The sequence below is a fragment of the Calypte anna genome, chromosome 11 (genome assembly GCF_003957555.1).
Source record: "Calypte anna isolate BGI_N300 chromosome 11, bCalAnn1_v1.p, whole genome shotgun sequence".
Classification (NCBI taxonomy): Eukaryota; Metazoa; Chordata; class Aves; order Apodiformes; family Trochilidae; genus Calypte; species Calypte anna.
The window spans coordinates 17,811,723-17,835,787 of NC_044257.1; the positions used below are offsets into that span (position 1 = coordinate 17,811,723).

Sequence of the window (24,065 nt, forward strand, 5' to 3'; positions counted from 1 at the left end):
CACCAGCATCCCTAGGTACCACTGCCAGCATCCCTGGATATGTCAACCATGCCCTTAAGTACCAGCATCCCTAGGTATGACCATGAGCATCCTTGGGTACCAGCATCCCTGGGTAACCCCACCAACATCCCAGGGTCATAGCATCCCTGGGTACCCCCACCAACATCCCTGGGTATCACCACCAGCATCTTTGTGTCCCAGCATCCTTGGGTCCCAGCATCCTTGGGTATCCCCCACCACCACCCCTGGGTATCACCACCAGCATCCTTGGGCACCAGCATCCCTGGGTACCCCCACCAGCATCCTTGTGTCCCAGCATCCCTGGGTACCCCCACCAATATCCCCAGATTGCAGCATCCCTGGGTACCCCTCGCCACTATCCCCGGCTCCCATCCCTGTCTCCCATCACCAGGACCCATTTCCTGCTGGGAATTCTGGAGGTGGGCAACCTGTTGGAGCTGTGCCAGGGCAGGATGTGTGTGTCCCTCCCTCCCTCCCTCCCCAGCAGCAGCAGCAGCAGCAGCAGCAGCAGCAGCAGCAGCAGCAGCAGCAGCAGCAGCAGCAGCAGCAGCAGCAGGTGTGGGGCTGATGAAGCCAGGCAGGCTGCGGCAGGCGGTGCTGAGCTGCGGTAATGAGGGCGGGCGCTGGGGAGTCACATGCAGCCCAGGGCTGGCTGGGGAGCTGCACGTCACCAACCCCGGCAGGAAAAAAAAAAAAAAAAAGAAAAGAAAAAAAAAGAAAAAAAAAAATCGGTGCTAAATTGAATCAATCCATCTTGGAAATGGCTCTTGTCAGGCGGTGTCAGGGAAGAGCGTCTGCGGGAGAGGGATCAGGCGGGGGCAGGCCGGCCAGGGCCAGGCGGTCAGCAGGGCTGCCAGCTCTCTGCCAGCCCCCCCACGGTGCTCCCCAGCTCCATGGGGTGGGTTTGGGGGTCCCCAAAAGGGGGCAGAGTAATGGGGGATCCTACGCCAGCTGGTGGGGAAAGAGAAAAGCGTTGCGGCTGTGCCTCAGTTTCCCCACATGGGGCATCTTGTGCTCCTCAACCACCTTCCCCAGGGATCCTGGGGGGCTAATCCACACCAGGAAAACAAAAAACCAAATAGGAGGGATCCCTCCACCCCATCCCCAGAGCACCCACTGTACCCCAACACTCTGCACAGGTTGGGAAGTACAGTGCCACAGTGGGGAGAGACAAAGCCCCCAGTGCTTGACACAGATCCAGATGGATCCTTCATGTACAACCCCTGCAGGCTGGCAAATTAAAATGTAGGGGGGGATGACACAGAAACAACCCCAGTGATTGATTTTCCACCCAGACATTCAAAACAAGAGAACATGTCACCCAGAGAAGCTGGAGAACATCAATCCCCAACCATCTTGGTCTTCCCATCCTCTGGATGCTGGGATGGGCACCTCGATGGGAAGGGGCACCTCGATGGGAAGGGGCACCTCGATGGGAAGATGGGGTGTGGGATCTGTCCCCACCCTGGGAAAGGGACTCCAGGCAAGGGGACACATACCTAAGCTCCTAACGAAGGCAATTAGAAGGGCAACCATCCCTCGCGCCGCTTCTCCTAATTAAGAACCAGCTAATTCCCCAAGCCTCCTGGTTCCCCAGCCCTGGTCCAGCCTGTTATTTACCTGCAGCTAATAGGTTGGAGTGAAGCTAATGATAAGTCTTGTATCAAATGGCTGGATCTTGGCTTCTGACAGCTTTAAAGACCCGTCTCGGGGACAACGAGGGTTTCTAATTACGGGGTTCGTCACGGGGAGGCAGGGTTCAATGCCAGTCACTCTCCCCGGGTGACATTTCTGCCTGGATTGGAAATCTAAACACCAGCCCAGGCGGTTTAAGGTTAAAAAATACGGCGCTCGACAAGACAAGGGGATCATAATTTGGGTCACCGGCGGGTTTAATTAATTGGAATGGAGCAATCAAAGCGCCGCGTGCGGTAATTACAGCCCGGGCTTTGGGGGGGGGGATAGGGGGGTGCCTGGGAGATGGGATGCAGGGGGATGCAGGGATAGGCAGGGAGGCATCACCCTCACCTCAGGGTGCAAGGAGATGCTGAGCAAGCCAGCTGGATGCCCCCCAGCATCACAGCAAAGCCAGGCAGGCAAAGAGGGGGCTGTCCCCCGTGTCACTGTCCCCTGGGGATGCAGCTCAAGGCTGACAGCCCCACCATCAAGAGAGTGATTTGTTTTCCCCAGTTCTTGGGGTCCCTTTTTTTCCCCAGTTTAATTGATTGGAACCCCCTGAAAACAACTTGAACAGCACTGGGGCGCAGGGAGGACACAGGAGTGGGTGGCTCTGGTGATGCTGGGCTGGGATCACCAGGATGATCACCAAGTGATGCTGCTGAGCACCAGCACAACCCCATAGGGTCAAGAGGAGGAAGGTGGGGCAGCCCAAATGTCCTCCCCCTACACGCTCCTCTGATGCGGTTATGGCCGATGCAAGGGGAAACTGAGGCACAGAGCCCAAGTCCTGGTGCTTCCTCACCAGAAAAGCAACACAGGCAGAACCCAAATGTCCATCCTCTCCCCCAACATCCCCCGAGGAGGGGACGCCAGTGAGAAGCTGGCGAGGGTGACCCCATTAAGCCAACCCAGCTAGCATTAATTTGACCCCATCCACCGCGCGCTAATCAGCTGTAACCGTGGCACCCAGCTCAATCCAAATTGATTTACCGAGGCTGGAAATGGATACAAATGTGATTAAAGCCTTTTTATTTTCCATAGGCCCTCTCTAAAATGATTTAAATCAATTGCTACGTGCGGGGCCCTCCCACTCCTCGCTCGACCCCGCGGCGCCGCGGATGGGCAAACGGCGCCGCGGGGTCGAGAATGGGGAGTGAAGAAGACCCCGCCTTTCCCCCCCCCAAAAAATATATATTCCACTCTTATGGAAGGCGAGCAGCACCCCCATTTCCACACCTCCACACCCACAGACCTCCGTGGACCCCCCAGCATCCCCTAGCCACGGGGACGGCACCGTGCTGGGCGGCCCTTGGCGAGCGCTCAAAGGCCATTAGGCTGAGCGCCGATGCGCGCCCGTTGCTCGTCAATTATTCAAGCAATAATTGCACCCTTATTTAAAGTCTGGTCTTGCGTGCGCCCGGCACTGCAGGCTGCCAAGGCCCCACGTTAAGATTTACACCCCCGGCGAGCTCCCGTCCGCCAATTAATTAAGCAAACACATTCCTCAGCACAGCTCTCAGGTGTGCGACCTGCCCCGCCACCCACGGGCAGATGAGCCTTGGTCCCACCTGCTCACGTCCCCCATCTCCTTGGGGAAGGGTCCCTAGGGTGAGAATTAGGGTTATGATTCAGTGATTCAGGCTCCTGGTTATTATAGGGGTCCTGGTGATGAGGGCTGCTCTGGTGCAAAGTCAATAAGAGATGAAGTGATTTTCCTACAGATTTTTCCTTTAGAAATTAGCAACAAAAAAAGGAGAAAGGTTGGGGAGGAAGGGGCTGATGGCAACATCTGTTCTTAGGGGCCCCGCTGGCTCCCAGAGGCACCTAACGAGGGGGGAGGCTGGGAGTGACAGTCACCAAGAGGTCAATTCATTCATCTGGCCGTGTTATTACAAGTCCAAATTTATTGTCACCGGGCCACATTAGTGCTGGCACCGAGGACGCGAGGTTGCACCCCTACTGAATAAGCAGATAAATGAAAGACATCTGGAGAGCAGAATGAAGGGGCAGATTATTAATGCTGAAATTTAGAAGCCAAGGTCTGAGCCACGAATCCATCAGCGCAACCAGTTATGTCCAATAAATTAGGAGAGATAAGGATTGAAGGATGGTATATTAAAGGCAACATTCATTTCTGAACTGGCACAAGGGCTCGAAGGCATCTCCCCCCCCCCCCCCTTTCAGTGTTAACCCTTGCTGGCCAGGGTTAACAGGGATGTGCTGGAGCTGGGATGGAGCTGGGGGACACACACAGCCCCATGGGCATGGGTCTTCCAGCAGAGCCCACCCTGCCATCAGCTGGGTGTTGATCTCAAGGGGTAGAGGTGGGTGGGATGAAGGAAAGAGAGGATGAGGACAGAGTGCAAGGGATGAAGCAGGCAGGGTGGTGGAGCATGGCCAAAAACCCAGTGGGCACAAAGATGGAGCCTGCACCAAGCTGGGGCGTGCAAGATGATGGAGCACACCCAGGGGAGCTTCAGATGGGAGATGAGGAATAATTTCTTCACCCAAAGAGTGGTGAAGCACAGGAACAGGCTGCCCAGGGAGGTGCTGGAGTCGCCATCCCTGGGGGGAGGTCAAAAAATGGGCAGATGTGGTACTTCAGGAGGTGATTTAGTGGTTAAGATGGGATAGGACTGATGGTTGGGCTCGATCTTGAAGGTCCTTCCCAACCATGGTGATTCTGGGATTCAAAGATCAAGCGTGCAAGATGATGGAGTGTGCACGAGGGAGTGTGCACAAGGAGTACACACACACGTGGGAAAGGCTGGCATGGGGACACAGGGCACCTCACAACCACTATCCAGGAGTTCAGCAGCCCCCCCACAGCCCACCCATCCTCCCCAGTGGCTCCAGGTCCTGCCACACCAGCACCTCCTGGCTCTCTGCCTGCCTCAGTTTCCCTCATGTCATCACAATGGGAATGGCAGGGTCTGGCTTCCTGGGGACAGCTCAGTCCCCATTCTGCTGGTCCTGGGGCTGACACTGCACCCCCTGACACCCCCATACTCACAACCCAACCACGTCAAGCACACACCCCAGGGAGGAGAAGGAGGGGAAAAAAAAGCCACATTTTTGCTCCCCAAATTTTTTTTTTGTTGGGGTGACCCTCTGGCAGTGGGGACACCCAGGTGTGTCTCCTCTTGGCTTCCCCAAAATCATAGAATCATAGAAAAATGGCATTTTGGAGAAGAAGGGTGGGCTAAAATGGGGAGATAATGGTGAAAAGGGGAGGTTCCCTGATGTTGGTCCCTCCTGGCCTGGCAGCAAAGGGGTGTAGGGCAGGAAGGCACCCAGGACCCCCAAATACAGATCCCCCCTAAACATCAACAGGGCACCCTGCCCATCCCCAAGCTCTCCCACACAGCTCCAGTCCCCCCAGTTCAGCAGCACCACTACTTCCCTCCCGGGTGGGGTTTCAGCCTAACACCCCCTCCCCACGGCCCCTCGCCAGCAAATTCCCATCAGCTTCATCTGGAATCTGAGGGATTTTGGGATTTGTTTAAGCTCTTTTTCACCCACTGGACTTTAATCGGGGCATTTGCCCGACCTCCAGCCCCGTGGCACCAGGTCCCTGCAAGCGGGGACACCGGAGGGTCTCAGCTTAGGGGCTGGGAGGAAGGGGGATGGGGGGGGGGGGAGAGATTCCCAGTGTCAAAACCCAGGGTTGCCCCCAGCTTTAGGTCAGGATTAATTATCAAATAACTTTGCATTTAAACCCTTTTTAACAGGGCTGCAGGGCAGGAGGGAAAGGGCAGAGGTTAAGCCTGGCCACGGCCGGGAGCTGACCCCGAGGAGGGGGACGCTGGGGAGGGGACAGGGTGGCACGAGGGGGCAGGACCCTCACCCTGGCCATGCCACCCACCCATATCCCTTTAGACGGGGAGGGGGAGACTGGTATGGGGGTGAGGGGGTGTCCCCACAGCCCCCCCTCACTTGTTGAGGCTTTCCAGCAAGGACAAGCAGTTCTCCATCCCCAGCTTGGTTGGGGGGCCCTGTGGCCCCCTCCCTGTCCCTGTCCCAGCACGGAGGCTCCCGGAGGGGCTGCACAGCCATCAGCTGCAGGCAGGAGACAGCAACCATTTTATTCCCTTTTAACTCTGCCTGCCTGGCTCTGGGAACATCCTCATCCTCCCCACTCACCCAGGGATGGTCCTGGAGTTCGGGGAGCTTTGCTGTTTTGCTTTTTTTTTTTTCTTTCTTTCTTTTTTTTTTTTTTTCTTTTTTCTCCTCCCCTTTCCCTCCCCCCCCCTCCTTCCCCTTGATAGCAGCCTTGTCAAGACTGCTGAGTTGCAGCTGACCCCTGCCCCGTCGCTGCTAATTAAGGCTGCACAGTGACAGTTCAAGTGCCTCGCCGCCAGTTTGCAGCATCCCTGCTCCTAATTGGAAACGCTTTTCTTTTCTTTTTCTTTCTTTCTTTCTTTTTTTTTTTTTTTAATTATTTCTCAATAGCTGCCGGGTTTGGGGTGGATCTAGGGAGATGAAGGGGGTCTGCACCCATCCTGTGCTGTTGGCACAGAGGGGATGCACCCAGCAGCACCCATCCCCTTGGATGGGTGGGTGGAAATGACAATGATGTAGAAGGGAGGATGAAAAAGGCCCTGAATCCAGGAGGAAAAAGGTGAGCGGGTCCTCCAGGAGTGTCCCCAGGCTGGGAAGGGTGGGGGGCACCCCAGGACGGTGCCTCCTGATGTATTTTTGAGATGGCAGCGAGCACGGCGGGGAGCCAAGAGACACAGCTCTATCTCCTCACAGCAGAGCAGGGGTTGGGTGCAGGGTATCAGCCAGGACACCTGGATCCTGTCCCTGCTCCCCTGCCCCCATCCCTTGCCACCCCCCACACCCCGGCTGAGACCCCACAAAACTCCCACGGCGCTTGCGTGCACCCCCAGGAGCCAGGCTGGGGGCTGCAGGAGCATCCCCCCCCAAAACACCCCCCTTCTTCCTATCCCCTCACCCCATACATCGGGGCTGTGACCCCTCAGGCGTGACAGCAGCCTGACGGATCTATTGTGTCGTGACAGACGAGCTGTTTTATCGCGGGGAGGGAGGGAGGGAGCCAGCGCCAGCCGCCACCATCCTGACCCCGCCGGCGGGTTGAGGAGAAACAGAAGAGGGTTTGTATCATCCCGACGGGGGCAGAGGGCAGGGGGCAGACACCTCCCCCTTCCCCTCCCCCCCGCCATCCCAAATTCCTGGGATGCAAGCCCGGGAAGGCAGGCAGCTGCCTCAGCAGCCCCTGTCCTACAGGTGGGGACTGGCAGGCTGTGGGGACAGTCCCCACACCACCCACCCTGCTTCCTCCTGTCACCTCCTGCCATAGGGACTGCTCCCTGAAACGGTGTCCCCAACCTGCCCCATCCCACAGCACCCCTGAGTTGATGTCTCCAACCTGCCCCATCCCACAGCACCCCTGACCTGATGTCCCCAGCCTGTCCCATCCCACAGCACCCCTGAACTGATGTCCCCAACCTGCCCCATCCCACAGCACCCCTGAATTGATGTCCCCAACCTGCTCAATCCTACAGCACCTCTGAATTATGTCCCAAACCTGTCTGGTCCCACAGCACCCCTGAAATGGGGTCCCCACCCCACAGCACCCCTGAATTGATGTCCTCATCAGGCAGAAGCTGGGAGACACAAATAGGGACAGGGATGCTCACAACCACCCCAGTGTTCACCAGTAAGAGCCACCTCCAAGTCTCCCCATTCAAACCAACGAGCAGGGGGTCACTGCCCTTCCCCAGCAGCCACTGTCACCTCCATGCCAGGCCTCAAGAGGGACAGGCAGGGGTGTGACAGCAAGTGCAGCCCTGACTCGTGTGGAAACTTCCTGGAAAACACAGCCCTGGGGCTGGCACGGTGTCCCAGCACACTGTCCTGCCATGGAAGCTCACTGGGCAACGCTGCCCAACCCCAAACTGTCCCTAAAATTGGCCCCTTTGGGACCAATGCCTCTGGACTGATGATCCCAGCACAGGACACAGCCAAGCTGCAGGAACACAACGGTGCCAACTGCGGGGGTCAGAGCCCATCTGTGCCCCCTCACCCCGGCACTGGGGGTCTACCTGGGGCAGAGGGGAGCAAACCCCTCTACGGGGAGGGGTTCACCAAGCCCCCCATCCCCTTCTTCCCCTCTTGGCAGCCTTTGTGCTGCCTCCCCCTGGGCACCTGGGGGGTGGATGCATTAAGGCGACACAAAGCAGAGCCGAGAGGCGATTCAGCTGCAATTTTCTCTGCTCCATTATTGACAAACAAGCTGCTCGGCGCAGGTGACAACGGCGAGGCCAGCTCAGCAGCTGGGACACCCTGTGCCGTGCCATGCCACGCTGTGCCAGCTGGCCTGCCCTGCTCAAACCCTCCTGCGTGTCCCCCCCCATCCTCAGCACGCAGCCGGCAGCGATGCCCTCCCGCTCGCCTCATCCCAAATCGTTTGGGTTTCCAGCATCCTCTGGATCACGCTGATCCAGAGGTGTCATCCCTAAAAAAAAATAAGTAAAATTTAAAAATAAAGGGGGGGGGGAACGAGGCAGTGGAGGTGGTGGTGGGTGGGCTGGCAGCTTAGCCACCGGGCAGGCCCCTTTCCCCAGGCCGGGGCGGTTTGGGCGCAGCGTGCGGCGAGTCTGTCGTTAGCGCCGTGCCAAACCCAAAGTGGCTGCTTCGAAACAGCAATCCAATAAAAGTGCTACTTGTCTATTTATCATCCTCGGGGCTTTTTATCACAGTGCAGATGGCTGCTACCTTCGCAAGGCACAGCAGTGTGCTGGCACGCGCCCGCCGCACAGAAGCTCCCAACGCCGCAGAGTCTGTGCTTACACCTGCGAGGAGCCGGCGGGCCGCCTGCTCCGCCACCATCACACCCTTTCACAAGCTGAGTCCCAGCCCGGGTGGTTATTTTGCACCCTGCACGTTCACCAGGCACTCACACGAGGTGTTTGCACCAGGCATCTGCACCAGGCATCGGCACGGGGAGTTATTTGCGCCCCGAGTGTTCGCCGGGTATCGGCACGGGGTGTTTGCACGGGGTGTTTGCATGGGGTGTTTGCACCATCCATCTGCACCAGGCACTGGTGACAGGGTGTCTGCAGAGCTTGTTTGCACCGGGCACCTCTGCCCCTGATGTTGGCAGAGGGCATTTGCACAAGGGGGTTTGCACCAGGCATCTGCAGCCAGCATTGGTACGGTGTCTCTGCACGAGGGGTTTGCACCAAGCACTGTGAGAGGGCATTTGCACAGGGTGTTGGCACCAGGCACCTGCCCCTGATGTTGGCAGGGGGTATTTGCACGAGGGGGGTTGCACCAGGCATCTGCAGACAGCATTGGTATGGTGTGTCTGCACGAGGGGTTTACACCACACATGTTCACCAGGAGCTGGCATGGGGTGTTTGCACTGGGGTAGTGGGCCAGGGCATCCACACCACACTTTTTCACGGGGCGTTTGCACCTGGAAGCTGCAGCAGGTATTTGCCCAGGGTGTTACAGCAGCAGCAGGTCAGCACCAGGCATCTGCAGGATGTCCTCACCCCAGCTGGGCAGCCTCTGGGCAGCACTGGGTGGGAGGGTGGGAGCCACCCGGGGAAGGTGATTAAAGCTGTATATGAAGTGTCTGTCTGCACACAGCAGAAAACACACCCAGTCCCCCAGCAGGAGTGGGACAGGAGGGAGGAGCAGCCTCCATGGCAGAGAATTAATGAAGCATAACACAGGGCCAGGCCTGGAGCGGGCAGTAATTAAGAGACAGCAAAGCCAGGACTGCAACAGCCACAGAGACCCCCGGATCCCCTGGGAATCCCTACGTGCTGACCCCAGAAGATGGGGTGGTCACATCCTTGCCACCGAGACGTTGGCCCATGCACTGCAGCCTCGAGTCCCACCTGCTCATGGCAACCCCCTTGGTGATCCCCTCGTTACCAGCACAAGCCTGGAGGTAACCAGGGCACAATGCTGGCACAGCATGTCCTGGCTGTGGGCACTGCTGGACGGGCATCAAAAGCACCCAAAGGGGTGGCCAGAGATGTCCCCAAAGGGACCACCAGAGGGGATGTCACCAGAGATGTCTGAGCACCAGGTATTAGTCCTCATGTTGCCAGCAGGTAACCAAACCCAGGTCCGGAGACCCCCACGGTGACTCCCTCGATGGGGCAGTCACATCCCTGCAGCAAACAGGACGCTGGCCACACACCACGGCCCCACCTGCTCCCTGCAAACCGTCCCGGAGCCAGGGCTGACCCGGCTGCTGGGGCCCGGTTGCCGGTACACCGCACCCTGACCGCGGGCGCCGGCGAGGCACCGTTGTATGGGCGTCGAGCGAGTCCCGCTGAGCGGTGATGCCGGGACACGGAGGGCAGGCGCCGCTTGGAAAAGGCGTCTGCAGGGTGGCGGGGGTGGCTGAGCCCCACCTCTTGCACCCAAGCCAAAAACCACCAACCCACGCCGGCGCTACCCGAGCGGGTCCGGCTGGTCGGGAGAGCCCCAAGGAGCCGCCGCGTCGTCCCGCCTGCACCCGGCGTCCGCAACACCGCTGCAGGGACCCCACGCCCGTGCTTTTCCTTCCCCCCCACCCACCCCCCGCTCTCTTCCCTGGTCCGGCTGCCCCAGCCGGTTGGGAAGCAGCCGGGCTTGCCCGGGAACGCCGCTTGCATCAGCCTTGTCCCGGCTGGCACCGCTCGCAGGCAGGTACGTGCCGTGCCGGAGGCAGGAGGCTGGCAGCACGCCGGGGACGGATGCAGCGGGGATCAGGGCAGCCCTGGCACCGCCTGGCAGGGACCTCCCTGTCCCGCTGGGGATGCTCAGGGCAGGCGGTGACCCCGCAGGAGCAGCCACCGGGACCTATCCCAACTCCCTGGCATTCCGACCCCGGCACGCCGCGGGGGCCAGCACCCGCAGCCCTTGTCCCTGGCGTGGTGACAATCCCCACCTCCCTGCCACCAAGTGCGGCAGGGTGGCAAGGCAGCAGGGACAGGGGGGTGAGGAATGGACAGGAGGACATCCCCTCCATCTCCTCTCCCTGTCTCTTTCTCCTTTTTTTTTTTTTTTTTTTTTTTTAAATTTTTTCCCTCCCAATCAAAGCTCTCCAGAACAAAGTACACACTCTACCTCTTCAAACCCACCACCATCTGGCCGGCCGTCTGAGCGCCGCAGCCCCGCCGTCGCTCGAAGCGGCCGCCTCCGAGCAGATGGTGCCAGGGGAAGGACAAGCCGCTGCCACCGCAGGGCCTCGCCAGCGATGGGTCACAGCAGCTCCCTCCCCCTCCTTTTCCCCCCCCCTTCCCCCTGGCCCTGACCCCCTCAATCCCTCCCCCCGGCACAATAATTCCCCGCCGTGCCGAGCAAACAGCCTGCGCCGGGGTCATTGTGCTGGACACCAACAAAGGGCGGCCGACGGCGGGACCTCCTGACCCCTGCCACCCCCTGCCCCTCCGTCAAAAGAGCAATAAATCAAAGGAACGGGACAGGGACAGGCTGGAGGGCGGGGATGGGGACAGGGCTGGGATCTCACTCCATCACCAACACCCCCCTTGCACCTGGGCGGTGAATCCCTGGGGACAGGAGCACAAGCCTGGGTGTCATGGGGGGGGTTTAAGGATGCGTGCACCCTCCCTGCACCCTCTGGTCCCTCCCTGCACCTTATGCTCCCTCCCTGCACTCTCTGGTCCCTCCCTGCACCCTCCGGACCCTCCCTGCACCCTCTGGTCCCAGCCTGTTGGTGGGGACCTTGCTGGGCACGGTGCCGGAGCCATCTGCTCACAGGACCCCGGGGCTGTCGAGCTGCCCTGACCTCAGCGTGGCAAACAGTTTGCAGGAGCAGATGTCACACCCTCCCTCACCCTTGGGTCCGTGGTTGTGTCACACACACACACACACCCAGGGCTATAGCTGTGTCACCCCCCGACACTTGGCTCACCACCCCAACAACCTCCAGGTGGACCCTTGTGAGACAACACGAAGCCAAGAGCAGAGACCTGGGAAACTCACTGCAGGAGTGACACACACACACCCCCCACACACACCTCTAAAAGATGGGATTTGAGAAGCCAGCTGTCCCCAGCCCCACAGAGCACAGCACAAAGGCAGCCTGGCTCTGCTGACACGCAGGTGGCACGGCACAGCATGGCACGGGAGCAAAGGTGGGAAGCAGGCAGCAGATCCTGGTTGGATCCATCCCGGTTTCCCGCAGGTTCCCTGGGAGGGGCTGGCACCGGTGTCTTTTGGACTGATTAGAATTCATTCTGCATGATTTAGGACCTAATCTCGGTGAAACTCCACGGCGCTTTATTAATAGCACATTAGCGGATAATTCATGCGTTTGGGATAAAAATAATAATAATAATTTAAAAAAAAAATATATAAAATCAGCCTGTGTCATTATTCCGGGATGGGGGACACTGTGACAATGGGAGGAAGGAGGGCCATGGGGGGGGGGGGGGGTACCCCTCTCTCCCCCAGCCTCCCAGCCCTCCCCGCTGCATCCCAGGGAGGCAGCAGCCCTTCTGACAACTGCCACCACTCATTAATCTTGACGAGTTTTCTGCTGAATATTCTTCCACGGGCTTTCAAACCGTTCACTAATTGCAATTAATCACTTACCGAAACAGATGTCAGGAACAATGGAACTGGGAAGTCTGGAGGCTTGATAAAGCTGTCAGAGGAGCGCGCTCGTGTGGCGGCGGGTGCCAAAAGGCGACAGCAACACCTTCCCCCAACCATGTGCTGGGGGGACCCCGGTGACCCCCCGGTGCCTGCCTGGCATCTGTCTACCCCTGTGAGGGAACACGCGTGGTGACGGGGCACGGGGAGGGTGTTCCACCTCCCCAGCAGCTCCCAGTGCATGGGATGGGGACCTGGGTGCTGGGTGCTGCTTTGCTGGGGGTCATACTGCAGACCCATTCTAGAGTGGCACTGCCCGGTGGGGACTTGGTTTCTCCATGGGGAAAGCCACGAGGAGCCCCCTTGGGGTGTCACGTCCACAGGCGACAGCACGTTCCCCGTCCCTGCCAGACGCTGCTTTAGCACCAGCAGGGATCCAAGAGCCTTCCCTGCCGTGCTGTTTACCCATCACACAAGAAAGGTGCTGAGCTGACAGCTCCAGAGACACCAGAGAACTCCCAGAAACACCAAAGCTCTCAACACCTTCACCTCCCACCCTCGGAGACCCCCAGAGGCCACCTCAGAGGTGACCCCAGTAAAGGGCTCCCCCAAGAAGAAGCCTGCAGCTCCATCAGCTGGGGCTTTGCACACCCCCACATCTCACCTGCTCCCCACCAGCTTGGGGACATCCTGTGGGAACCAGGTTGGGAGCAGAAGAGCTTCCCCAGGACCCCACCAAGCAGAGGATGCTGCACAGCCCGAAGCCTCCCAACCCAATTAGCCCCGAGTCCCCCAGCCACCCAGGGGACAGCGCCACGGTGACACAGCCACGGGGACACTGTGCACCACCTCCCTGGCAGGCAGAGCCCAGGGGACCCCAGAGCATCCCCTTCCAAGGGTTGGCAGAGGGAGAGCCAAGCCCGGGGCTCGGTGCTGGCGCGGCCCTGACACATGTTACAATAAATATTCCGCACAGACAGCGTTCCATATGTATGATCCGGTGGGGTGATGATTTTTCTCCTGATCACTGGAAGTGACAGCTGTGCAGAGAGCAGGAGAAACAAAGGCACCGACTGCTCTCCCCGTTCCACTCCGCCGGTGACATGATGGCGTGACACGCAGTGGCAGCAGCTGGTGGCACGGGGACAGGAGAGCGGGATGGGACGGGAAGCCTGTTAGCCCGGGGCATAAAGGGGTGGCCCTGGGGATGGGGTGGCCATAGGGATGAGGGGGGTGGCAATGAGGACAGGGTGGCAATGGGGACAGGGTGGCAAGGGGATGGAAATAAGGAGGAGGTGGCAATGGGGACATGGTGGCCAAGGAGATGAGGTGCCAATGAGGACAGGGTGGCCATGAGGATGAGAGGGGTGGCAATGAGGACAGGGTGGCAATAGGGACAGGGTGGCAAGGGGATGGAAATAAGGAAGAGGTGGCATTGGGGACATGGTGGCCAAGGAGATGAGGTGCCAGTGAGGAAAGGGTGGCCATGAGGACGAGGGGGGTGGCAATGGGGACAGGGTAGCAATAAGGATGGGGTGGTAATGAGGACAGGGTGGCCACGAGGATGAGGGGGGTGCAATGGGGACAGGGTGGCCAAGGGGATGAGGTGTCAATGAGGACAGGGTGGCCACAAGGATGAGAGGGGGGTGGCAATGGGGACAGAGTGGATGTGGGGATGGGGGGTGGCAATGGGGTCGGGGTGTCAAGGGGATGGAAATAAGGATGAGGCAGCAATGGGGACATGGTGGCCAAGGAGATGAGATGATTATGGGGACGAGGTGGCAAGGGGAACAGGAGGAACAGCAATGGTGAGGGTTCCCATCAGGGCCCTGGTGCCACAGGCAAGCACCCAAGCCTTCTGTCCCCTGAAGTGGTGGTGGGACGGGGCACCAGGGAGCACCCAGCTCAGGCATGGTCAATATTTGCATTTGATTTGCAAGTGTTCCCTCCCCCTGATAACAGCAGGGCTGCTGCACGTACAGGAGGGAGTAGCACTGGGCTCAGTTAATTATTAGCAAAGATGCAAATTCCCCCTCCACGAGATAACAATAAACACCACGATTTCAGCGAGATAAACAGGGCTTTAAATTTCCAGCAGCCTTTACTGGTGTAAAAATAAGCGTCCCTTATTTATTTAGCTCCTTTGAGAAACCACATCAGTCCCCAAACACAGTCTTTTACTGTCAAGCTACAGTAGAAGCCTTTATAGGCAGCGAGGATCCTGACAGCTACCCCTAGCACAACCATCTTTTATTCATGCTCATAATATAAACTCTATTGCCTCGGAAACAAAAGGATTTAACTCGCTGCTGGCCGGGTGGCAGGGGCTGAGCAGAGGTCTCTGGTGAGGGCACGTGGCTTGGGGTGGCTTTGCTGCCTCTGGGGACATCCCTCCAGGACACTGCTTCCTCCAGCCTCCATCCCTGCCCTGCTGCATCGGCTCAAAGAAAAGTCAAAATAAACCTGCCCAAGCCAAGCTGGAGCCAGGAGGCAAAGCCTCCGTGCTCAGCAGCTCCAAATCCCACCCTGCCCACCCCAGGACCAGGCAGAGCAGTGGTTCCAGGAGTGGTTTGTATTTAATAATGCAATTTATATTCCACTCTCAACATAAACTATTGTAAAGGCACACTAATGTAAAAATACATCTGGCTTGTCAATAGTTTATCTTCTGGATCTGCATCTAAATCCCTGGGCATTCTTGACTTATGGCTGCACCAGTGTCTAATGAATAAAAAGGTGCAAATTATAGGCCTTGCTTTAATGCTCATCATAAAATTAGATGATAGTTGCAAAAGCTGCATTCTCCTGCCCACAGTGCAGCAATGGTAAGCTATAAATAAAGTGTATTTAATGTATCCCAGCGCTGCGCGGAGCCAGGAAACAGTATGTTACTGCACAGCCTTCAATGGATCCACCCCGAGTTCAATGGAGTGATAACTGATCCATCATGTGAATTTATGTTAACTGTCTGCTCGCAAAGTCACGGCCCCAGCACTGTAAATAGCTGACAATCCTTCCAGCCTGGCCTGCCTGCCAATAAACCTGTCACCAGCAGGCTGGGAGCAGCCACCTTAGGACACCGCAGACAAACCATTCCCCTCTTGGGTTTCCTCTTGGTTTCTCCCTCCAGCTTGGCTGTGCAACCCATGGTGGCAATGTTTGGCTTCACTCACAGCCCCTTCCCCTCCCCAGGGTTTGCCATCCTTCTGATTTGTTTGATCCTTGTGCTACGAGGTGCTCTGTCACCTCCCTGGAGCTGTCACATCAGGGATATGGGGACCGGGGAAAGGGATGGGTCCTGCTTGGGTTTGGATGGGACACAGGCAAGAAGAGATGTGCTGGGATGCAGAGCCAGGAGGACACAGGAATGGAGGGGCTGCTTCACCAGACTGTGCCTGGTAAGCATCCCCTGCAGCAGAGACCTGTATGCCAAGAAGGAGAAGTCCCCAGGATGGAAACATTCCTAGGAAGAAGGCATCCCAGGGAAGATGTGGTCTCTAGGAAGCTGTCCCTGAAAGATGCTGTCCCCCAGGAAGGAGATATTCTGAAGAAGATAACCCCAGGAAGCAGATGTCTTTGGCAAGGAAACATCCCTGGGAAGACATCCCTAGGATGATGTGGTCCCTAGGATGATGTCCCTGGGAAAATGTGATCCCTGGGAAGGAGATGTGCTTGAGAAGGAGACACCCACAGCACCATGTGGTCCTCAGGAAGGAGATGTTCCCAAGAAGATATCTCCAGGTAGCAGATGTCTTTGGGAAGGAGATGTTCCTGGCAAGGAGATATCCCTAGAAAGATGTCCCTGGGGAAGGAGTCATCCCTGGGAATACACTGTCCTCAGCAACAAGCTGTCCCTGAGAGGGTGCTATCTACCAGGAGATGTCCCTGGGAAGGAGATAGCTCTGCTTCAAGCAGCCCCTCACCCTTCCATGTCCCACCAGCTACTGGGGACACATGCAGAGCCTCAGCTGAGTGAGTGGGCAGTGGTGACAGCCACGGGGAAACAGCCACCCTTTGGGGACCGAGGTGGCAGCCCGGGGGACTCTGAGCTGGAGGGAAACAGCATTTGCCATCATCACCCAGCTCTCATTAACACGAGGCTGAGCAGCCCCTAATAATAGCAACAGTAAATTCTCCTAACCAATTCGGGTCCATTTCTATAAATAATGCAGAATCTTTTTATTTACTGACAGGTTGTAAAAGTATCAGTGAGAATAATGTGAAATCAGGCGGTGCTGAATAATTCATGGCAGCAGCTCTGCTCCCACCCCCCCCAAACCCACACCTTCCAGCTCCAGCCCCCCCCTACAAACCTCCCCAAACTCCCCTGGCCCCAGCGTTTACACGACAGCACCTTGCACTTGGGTTTATCTCATAAAACCCAGGACTAACGACCTGGCACTAATTCTTTATCAACCGGGACTTTTACAGCAAGGGGAGGAGGGAGGAAAGAGAAAAAAAAAGAAGAAATAACCCCGAGTGCCCCCTATCACCAAATGCCTGCCTGCCTCCCCCCACGGAGCACTCAGCATCTCCCAGAGACAATTCCCCCCATCCAGAGCTTTCCCAAAAATTAGGAGTCATTAAAGCATCCCCAGGAAGGGCAGCACGACCCTGCTGGGCCACGAGGACTTCCCCCACGGAGCACTCAGCATCTCCCAGAGACAATTCCCCCCACCCAGAGCTTTCCCAAAAATTAGAAGTCATTAAAGCATCCCCAGGAAGGGCAGCACGACCCTGCTGGGCCACGGGGACACCTGGCAGGGCTCCTGGGGACAATGGCAGGATGCTGGCTGTCCCCATGCCACCCCCAGGGAGTTGCAGACCCTCCCTGCCACAGGTAGAAGGCTTAAATTTGGGCAGGAAAATCAGATTCCCGGGGCAGCTAATCCCTGATCCAGTGTCCCTCATCCCTCCTGCCACCACCAAGGGTGATGGGGACAGCAGGGGACCCCCCTGCAGCCTTTCCAACCCCCATGCCCACCCCAGAACAATACCTATCCACTGCTGTTTTGATGTGCAGCACAAAGCCGGGAGAGCTTTCCATGTAACATGATAAAAGCAAGTCCCCAGCCAGCACAATTATTTGATAATTCTCCCTTAACACCCATCAAATTAAAGCAATGTCCAAGGGCTGCCTGAAGTGGCACTGATAGGTATTAAACTTTAATGAGATTTAATGGCACTGCCCTACTTTTTAAGCGCTCGGGCCTACGTTTATGAACATTTAATTTCCCAGGCCCTGACCTCTTTTATTTTTTTTTTTTATTTTCCTTCCCCTTCCCCAGCAGCCCCCCTGCCTGCCCAGCTGCTTTCTGTTAGCTCAGCAGCCCCCCTGACCCGGGATGCTGGGCCAGCCCCGAGCCCATCAGAACCTCCAGGGGCTGCAGGGGGAGATGTTGACTCCAGCAGTGAACCAAGGTGAACCTAAGAGGGGGAGCCCAGGGAAGGAGAGAAAGGGGTGATGGTGGGAACAAAGCCCCCAGATGTGATTTGCCATCAGCAAAGGCAGCCAAATTTAAGGAATTAATTAATTTGCTCCCAGAATGATGGGACACCTGGGTTTGAGTGACCTCATCCAGCTGCTTGGTTGCAAAAGGGTTTGAGTGTCCCTTACAAACAAGCAGCTCCCTGCCCCAAACCTGCCACACCAGGGGGAACTGGGGGGGGAGAGTTAGACCCCAAAAGCTCCCAAGGGATTGCACACTGACCCAGTTTGTTGCTGCCCTCTAGTGTGTACGGGACAGGCCAGACCCACTCTCACTTATCCCACTCCCCACACATCCCCAGGGCCCCTTGGCCACGCAGGATGCTGCTTCTCAAGTGGGGACAGCTGCTGAGATGCTCACAGATGGGGGAGAGCATTGCTGCACCCCCATCTCCCCAACCCCCCAACCCCAAAAGGGGTTGCAAAGACTGGCACAGCTCCCCCTGCCCTGCAGCACAGCCCCAGTGGGATGCAGGATGCTGTGTTTCCCCACACACACCAGGATGCAGGGGGGGTTGGGGTACCCCTCTCAGCATCAGCATTCTCCAAGAGGTTTGGGTGCCTGGTGTGCCCCATGGCACAAGGGATGAGCCCAAAGTTAGGGAAACTGAGGCAGGCACTAGCAAGGCCAGCTTCTACACTGGGAATGTCTTTCCCTCCACCTCCTAAACCCCTCCCCAGCATCCACACCAACCACGGGGAGACCAGCAGCAGGAATGCAAAGGCAGGGCAATAAAAAGGAGCCTTATCAAGGCCCAGCAGAGCCAACAGCCAGCGCCAAGGAGGGGAGGAGAACAGGAGGGAGAGGAGGAGAAATGGATGGGGGTCGGGAAGGGGGGGGGAAGACGACGACAACAAAAAAGGAAAAAAAAAGAAGCAACAAAAAAAACCAACCCACCCTTAACCCCGGGATCGCTTATCATTCAGGCTGCATCAGGCATCTTGAAAGTGCAGACACAAAAATGTAATGTCATAACATTCCCAGTTCAATAACCTTTGCTTCACGAGACGGCTTGAACTGTCAGAGGAGCTGGGAGGTAAATATTTCAGCACACAGGGGCACAGAATGCAAAGGCAGGGAGGAAAAGGGGAGGAGAGGGGAAGGGGAGGGGTCAGCCCCAGCTTTCCCCCCACCCCAAGCTCGCCTCAACACGTTCAAATATCCCCCTGCTGTAAATCCCAGGCGGTGCTGGGGAAAGGCCGTGGCAGGGATAAAATACGAGCAGATATAAAGGCAGACACCTTTATTGTTCAGCAAAGTCTCCCAACAAGTTATGAACCCCCAGCTTGACCCTAACCCATCATCTTGTTATACGGTGGAAATAAAGCCGGTGCCTGGAGCCTGGGCTGGACAGGAGTAGGGAAGTGCAAACAAAACTCATCCTGCCTCCTCCTAGGGGAATCCTGGGGGCAATTTGACTTCCCTGCATCCAACATCCACCCTTGAGTGGCTGAGAGAGGCATTGGATGCCTCTGTAGGTGAGGAGAAAGGAGCAGTGGCTGTGAGGGGATGGCAGAGCAGCTGGGGACCAGGGGCAGAGGGCATCGGAGGGGGGGCAGAGATAACACCCAACAGAAAAAAACCCTGCCCAGCAGCAGTGCTGGAAAATTTGGGAAGGTGCTGGAACCAGGGCTGTGCATCGAGCTGGGATGCATGATATGGCATGGAGAGAAGCAGCAGTGCCCTGTGCATCCGAGGGGGATAAAGAACATGACATGGATGGTAGCAGTGCCCTGTGCATCCAAGGGGGCTGCATGGCACAGCACAGAGCCCTCTGCATCCGAGGGGGATGCAGAACATGGCATGGAGGGCAGCAGCAGTGCCCTGAGCATCTGGGGGGGATGGATGGCACAGCACAGAGCCCTGTGCATATGAGGGGGATGCAGAACATTACATGGAGGGCAGCAGCAGTGCCCTGTAAATCCAAGGGGGATGCAGAACATGGCATGGAGGGCAGCAGCAGTGCCCTGTGCATCCAAGGGGGCTACATAGCCCAGCACAGAGCCCCGTGCATCTGATGGGGCTGCAGAGCACAGCAAGGCCCCGCAGGCAGCAGCAGTACCCAGCAGCTTGCACACCCCGTGCATGGCACAAGCCACACACCCCCAGGTGCCAGCGGGTGACAACCAGAGAGAGCCACCTGCCTGCAGCTGTGCTGGCTCTGCAGAAAGGTTTTACCACCTCCCAGCAGGATTCTGCACCCCGGAAGATTAACAGAGCCAGGAGGTCCTCCCGCGGCGGAGCAGCAGCGTGGCAAGCGCCCAAACCCCCAACCACAGCGCGGCCGCCCCGCCCCGTCGAGGGCGTCGGAGGGGGCAGAGGGCAGGAGCAGGAGCCAGGAACAGTTAAACGTCGCCCGCGTGGGGCGTGTGGCAACAAGAACCCGTCGCACCCTCCCCGAAACACCTGCTAAGGGCGAGCTGGCAGCGGGGGGAGCGCCCGGGGCGAGCGGGAGGAGCGGCGGCAGCGGGGAGCACGCCAAAGCCCGCAGCAAGAAGCGGCATGTCTGCAGCTTTGGCAGCACAACAGAGAGCAGGTGACAAGCGCGCCGGCGGTCGCTTTATTACAGGAAGCGAGCACGCAAGCATCTGACGCCGCTCTGCCCGAAGAAAAAAAGAAATAATTAAAGTAAAAACAAAAACCAAAAACCCCGAAGCGCAACAAATTAACGCACCCCCCCCTCCACCCATCATCATCATCATCACTTCGCCCTAAAGCCTCTTGCCCTCCCCGCAAAACGTTTTGCATCCCACCCTGGTGCCAGCACAGCCTGGCCTCCCTCCACCACCAGCATCACTGCGAGGGGCAAGAAAATCCCAAGGGAGTAGGGGGGGAAAAAAAATAATAATTTTTTTTTTTAATCCACATATGCGTATGGTTTTGTGTGTGTGTGTGCGTGCACAAACATTTCTCCTTGGCAAACACTCCCCGAGACAACAAAATTAGCCGCCCCTGCACCCGCTCCCGCGCCGCCCCGCTCCTCTGACACAGCAATTAGAGGCAGGCATTAATATTTAAATATTGCCAGCTCCAGAGAAGGGAAATCAAATAAAAACGCCAGCGTGCCGGCAGCACATCAAGCTCCTGGGTGCATGGAAGCAGAGGATGGGAAGGGGGGTGTGTGTGTGGAATGTGTCTGTGTCTGTGTGTGGGTTTGCCACACTGGGAGGGATGTTGGGGCACCACTGCCACGGGGTGAACCCCCTTTCTGGATCAAACCCAAGGAGGTGGCAAGCAAAGGGTGAGCAAGTGGCAAGCAAGGAGCAAACAAGTGGCAAGCAAACAGCGGTGATGCTCCAACCAGCTCAGTGAGGCTGGGGGGGGAAGGGGGGGTTGCAAATGCACCCCAACCCCATGCTGGCCAAGCTTTAGGGGTCACGCAGGGCTCCCCACTAGAGATAAAAGTGTTGAGGCTGGGGGACACACACACACAGCCTGGTTGCCCCCCCCCTTCAAGGTCCCACGGGTGCTAAGAGGCGGCGTCGGCGCAGCAAAGCGGATTTACTGCTCAACGCAAGGGGCTTTAGAGGCAATAAACTTTCCCTCCTCTTGACTTAAATGGATTTGAAACTTCAAAAAGGATGAAGGAGGAGGAAGGGGGAGGAGGGAAGGGGAGGGGGGGGGGGCAAGCTGCCAAGTGACCGCCCCCAAAAGGGCTGATGACCCCCCCCAGGGTTGTAGGGGGGAGTAGGTCAAGGAAGGGGGGTTGGGGAGAGTGGGAGCTGGGGCCAAGGGAGATAAGGGTTGGGGGTTGGGGAGGTGGGGGGATGCTGCCTGCCCTTGCAGAAGGCCCCACGATAAGGTGGCCCCACGTTATCAGCCGGGGCGCGCTTCCTCCCACCCCGCGGTGCAACCGACGGTGGGGTGCTGGGAATGGGGGGGTGGAGGGAATGACATGGGATGGTTTGGTGTCTGTGTGTCTGTGTGTGTCCCCTCCCCATCCTCCTCTACTCCTGGCTGAGGGCAGGCAAGGCACGAGGCACAGCAAGGGCTATTTCAAGGGCAATCCCCCTGGCATCCTGCCCGGGTAGCTGCAGCCTGCCAAGCTCTGGCCAGGCTGTCAGCCATGCTGCCCCCCCCTCCCTGCCCCAACCTTACCCTGGCATCCAGACACCCCCCCCACCTTGGGGTCACCACCCCCCACCTTGCCTCTGAGCAACACTGGGGCCCATGTTGGGTCTCCTGGCCTGGGAGGTTGAAGGTAGAAGCAGGTGAAGGGCATTTGGCTCCCCACCCACTGGGCTGGCACTGCTGGGGGGTCACACACAGTGCCGCACCCCCCAGGATGTGGGGTGGGAGCACCCACAGCCTTGCACCTAATGGGAAGACACCTCCCTGCAGGCACCACTCACCCAGACCCCCCCCAAAAAAAAACCTGGGGGGTTACAGCCAGACACCAGGGTGAGGGGCAGCACCTGGGGGGGGGAGGGGCGGTTGGAGAACAGGAGCAGGGGAGCAGAGATTAAAAATGTCACCACCTTCCCTTGAGCCAAGCCCCAACCTGCAGCCCCTTCCCGGGTGTTGGCACATCAGGAAGTGATAAACTGTCCTGTGTGTGTGTGTGTGTGTGTGTGTGTGTGTGTGTGTGACCCCCTCCCCGTCACCCCGGCAGCCTGGCCCCCCGCCAAAGCCACTGTCTCCGCTGTAATGCTCCCTGCCCCGCCGCCAGCGCACGCACGCACCCACCCACCCAGCCTCCCCATCACCCAAAAAAAACAAAACCAGCCCCGTGCCTGCACACACGAACGCAGGCACGGGAGGGGGGGGGGGACGGGGACGTGCAGGCACACGCTCGTGAACGCGCACGCACCCTGGTGTGAACCCAAGAAGGTGCGGGGAGGGGGGGACACCACACTCGTGGGCCACAGGCTGCCCTCGTGTGAGCCCTGCAACACGCGTGTGCACAAACGGGGGTTGGTGTGTGTGTGTGTGTGTGTGTGTGTGCACACGTGTGTGTGTGTCCCGGCCCCTGCACCCCATCGCACCCAGCACCGGCTTTGCTCACACTTCCCACCAGGTTGCACAAAGGCTCCCCCTGGGGCGCACCCACGAACCGCAGCGGGGGTGCTTCCCCCCTCCTCCTCCTCCCTCCCCACGCTGGCGCAGGCGCGGGGGGAGCCGCTGCCTTCCCGCTTGGGTCCTTTTTTTTTTTTCCCTTCTTCTTTCCCTGTTAAATCTCACCCTGGTTACTGCAACAAGCAACACCCCCTTCCCCCCCAGCACCCAACTCGCAGCTTCAGGATGCTCTGCTCCAAGAGGATGGGTGCTGGAGGAGGAGGAAGGAAGGAGCCAGGCGCTCGCCCTGCTGCTCCGAGGGCGCCTGCCCTGGGTTTGGGGACAGGAGCTGGGTGCTGGCACTGGTACCAACCATGCAAAATTGTGGCGGCACAACACAGGGCATGAGGGCGGCAGGGTGAACCGCCGGGCCCCGGGGCGAAGGGCAAGGCAGGCAGCACAGGTAGGGGTGGAAAAGCGAGGATGGAGCAGAGCAATAAAAGACGGCGGCAGCAGACGAGGGAGCCGGGAGAGACGCCAGGGCGGTGTCATCACCCCGACGGGGTGTGCGGTGGCCGGGGTCCCCATGTCAGGCAGCACAGTTTGTTTGGAAACAAGCTCCTTCTTCCCAGCATCATAAATGTCTGGGAAGATGGGTAATACCGGAGCTGCCCGCGGTGCGTGGGTAAACTGAGGCACGGCCTTGTGGCAGCTCACTGCACACTCAGCTCAGGAAAGTTACAGAGGGGAAAGCAAGGAGACACAGCAAGGTTGGTGCCACCAGGCGAGCCCCACACACCCCCATGCCCTGCCAGCCTAGGGGAAATGACCCAAAAGGTCCCTGTGGCAATGTGGGACACAGGGAATGAAAACCTCGACCAACACCAGAGCCTGAGGTCACAGCACCCAGCAGGTCCCATCTCCCCCCTGCATCCACCAGGAGACACAGCAGCTGGACCCACAACCCCAGGGTGACCTTCATATCCCCCATGCCCAGGGTGACCCCCATCTCACACACAACGGGGTCCCCCCAAGCCCAGGGTGACCTCTACCCCACAAGACAGGGTGTCTGAAGCCCAGAGTGAATTCTGCCCCCCATGCCATGGGGTCCCCGAATTCCAGCATGACCTCCATGCCCCAAACCACACATTCCACAAACCCAAGACAACCTCCACAGGATGACCCACAGGATGGAGTCCCCCAAGATAAGCTATGACCTCTCACACAATAGGGTCCCCCAAAGCTCAGGATAATTTCCATCCCCCAAATGAGGGTGCCCCCCAAGCCCAGGGT

At 58.2% G+C, this 24,065-nt stretch overlaps 1 protein-coding gene across 5 annotated transcripts in view; it reads right to left on the minus strand.

Moving 5' to 3' along the window:
- Positions 1–24,065, minus strand: part of GSE1 (Gse1 coiled-coil protein) — a 73,852-nt gene that overhangs the window by 45,678 nt on the left and 4,109 nt on the right. The window contains exon 1 of one of the 5 annotated variants that reach the window (XM_030457738.1): positions 10,798–10,884. The exons of the other annotated variants lie outside the window; for them this stretch is intronic. The gene's annotated coding sequence lies outside the window, so the exon portion shown is untranslated. Of the gene's footprint in view, positions 1–10,797; positions 10,885–24,065 lie in introns of those variants that run through there. 5 annotated transcript variants of the gene reach the window in all.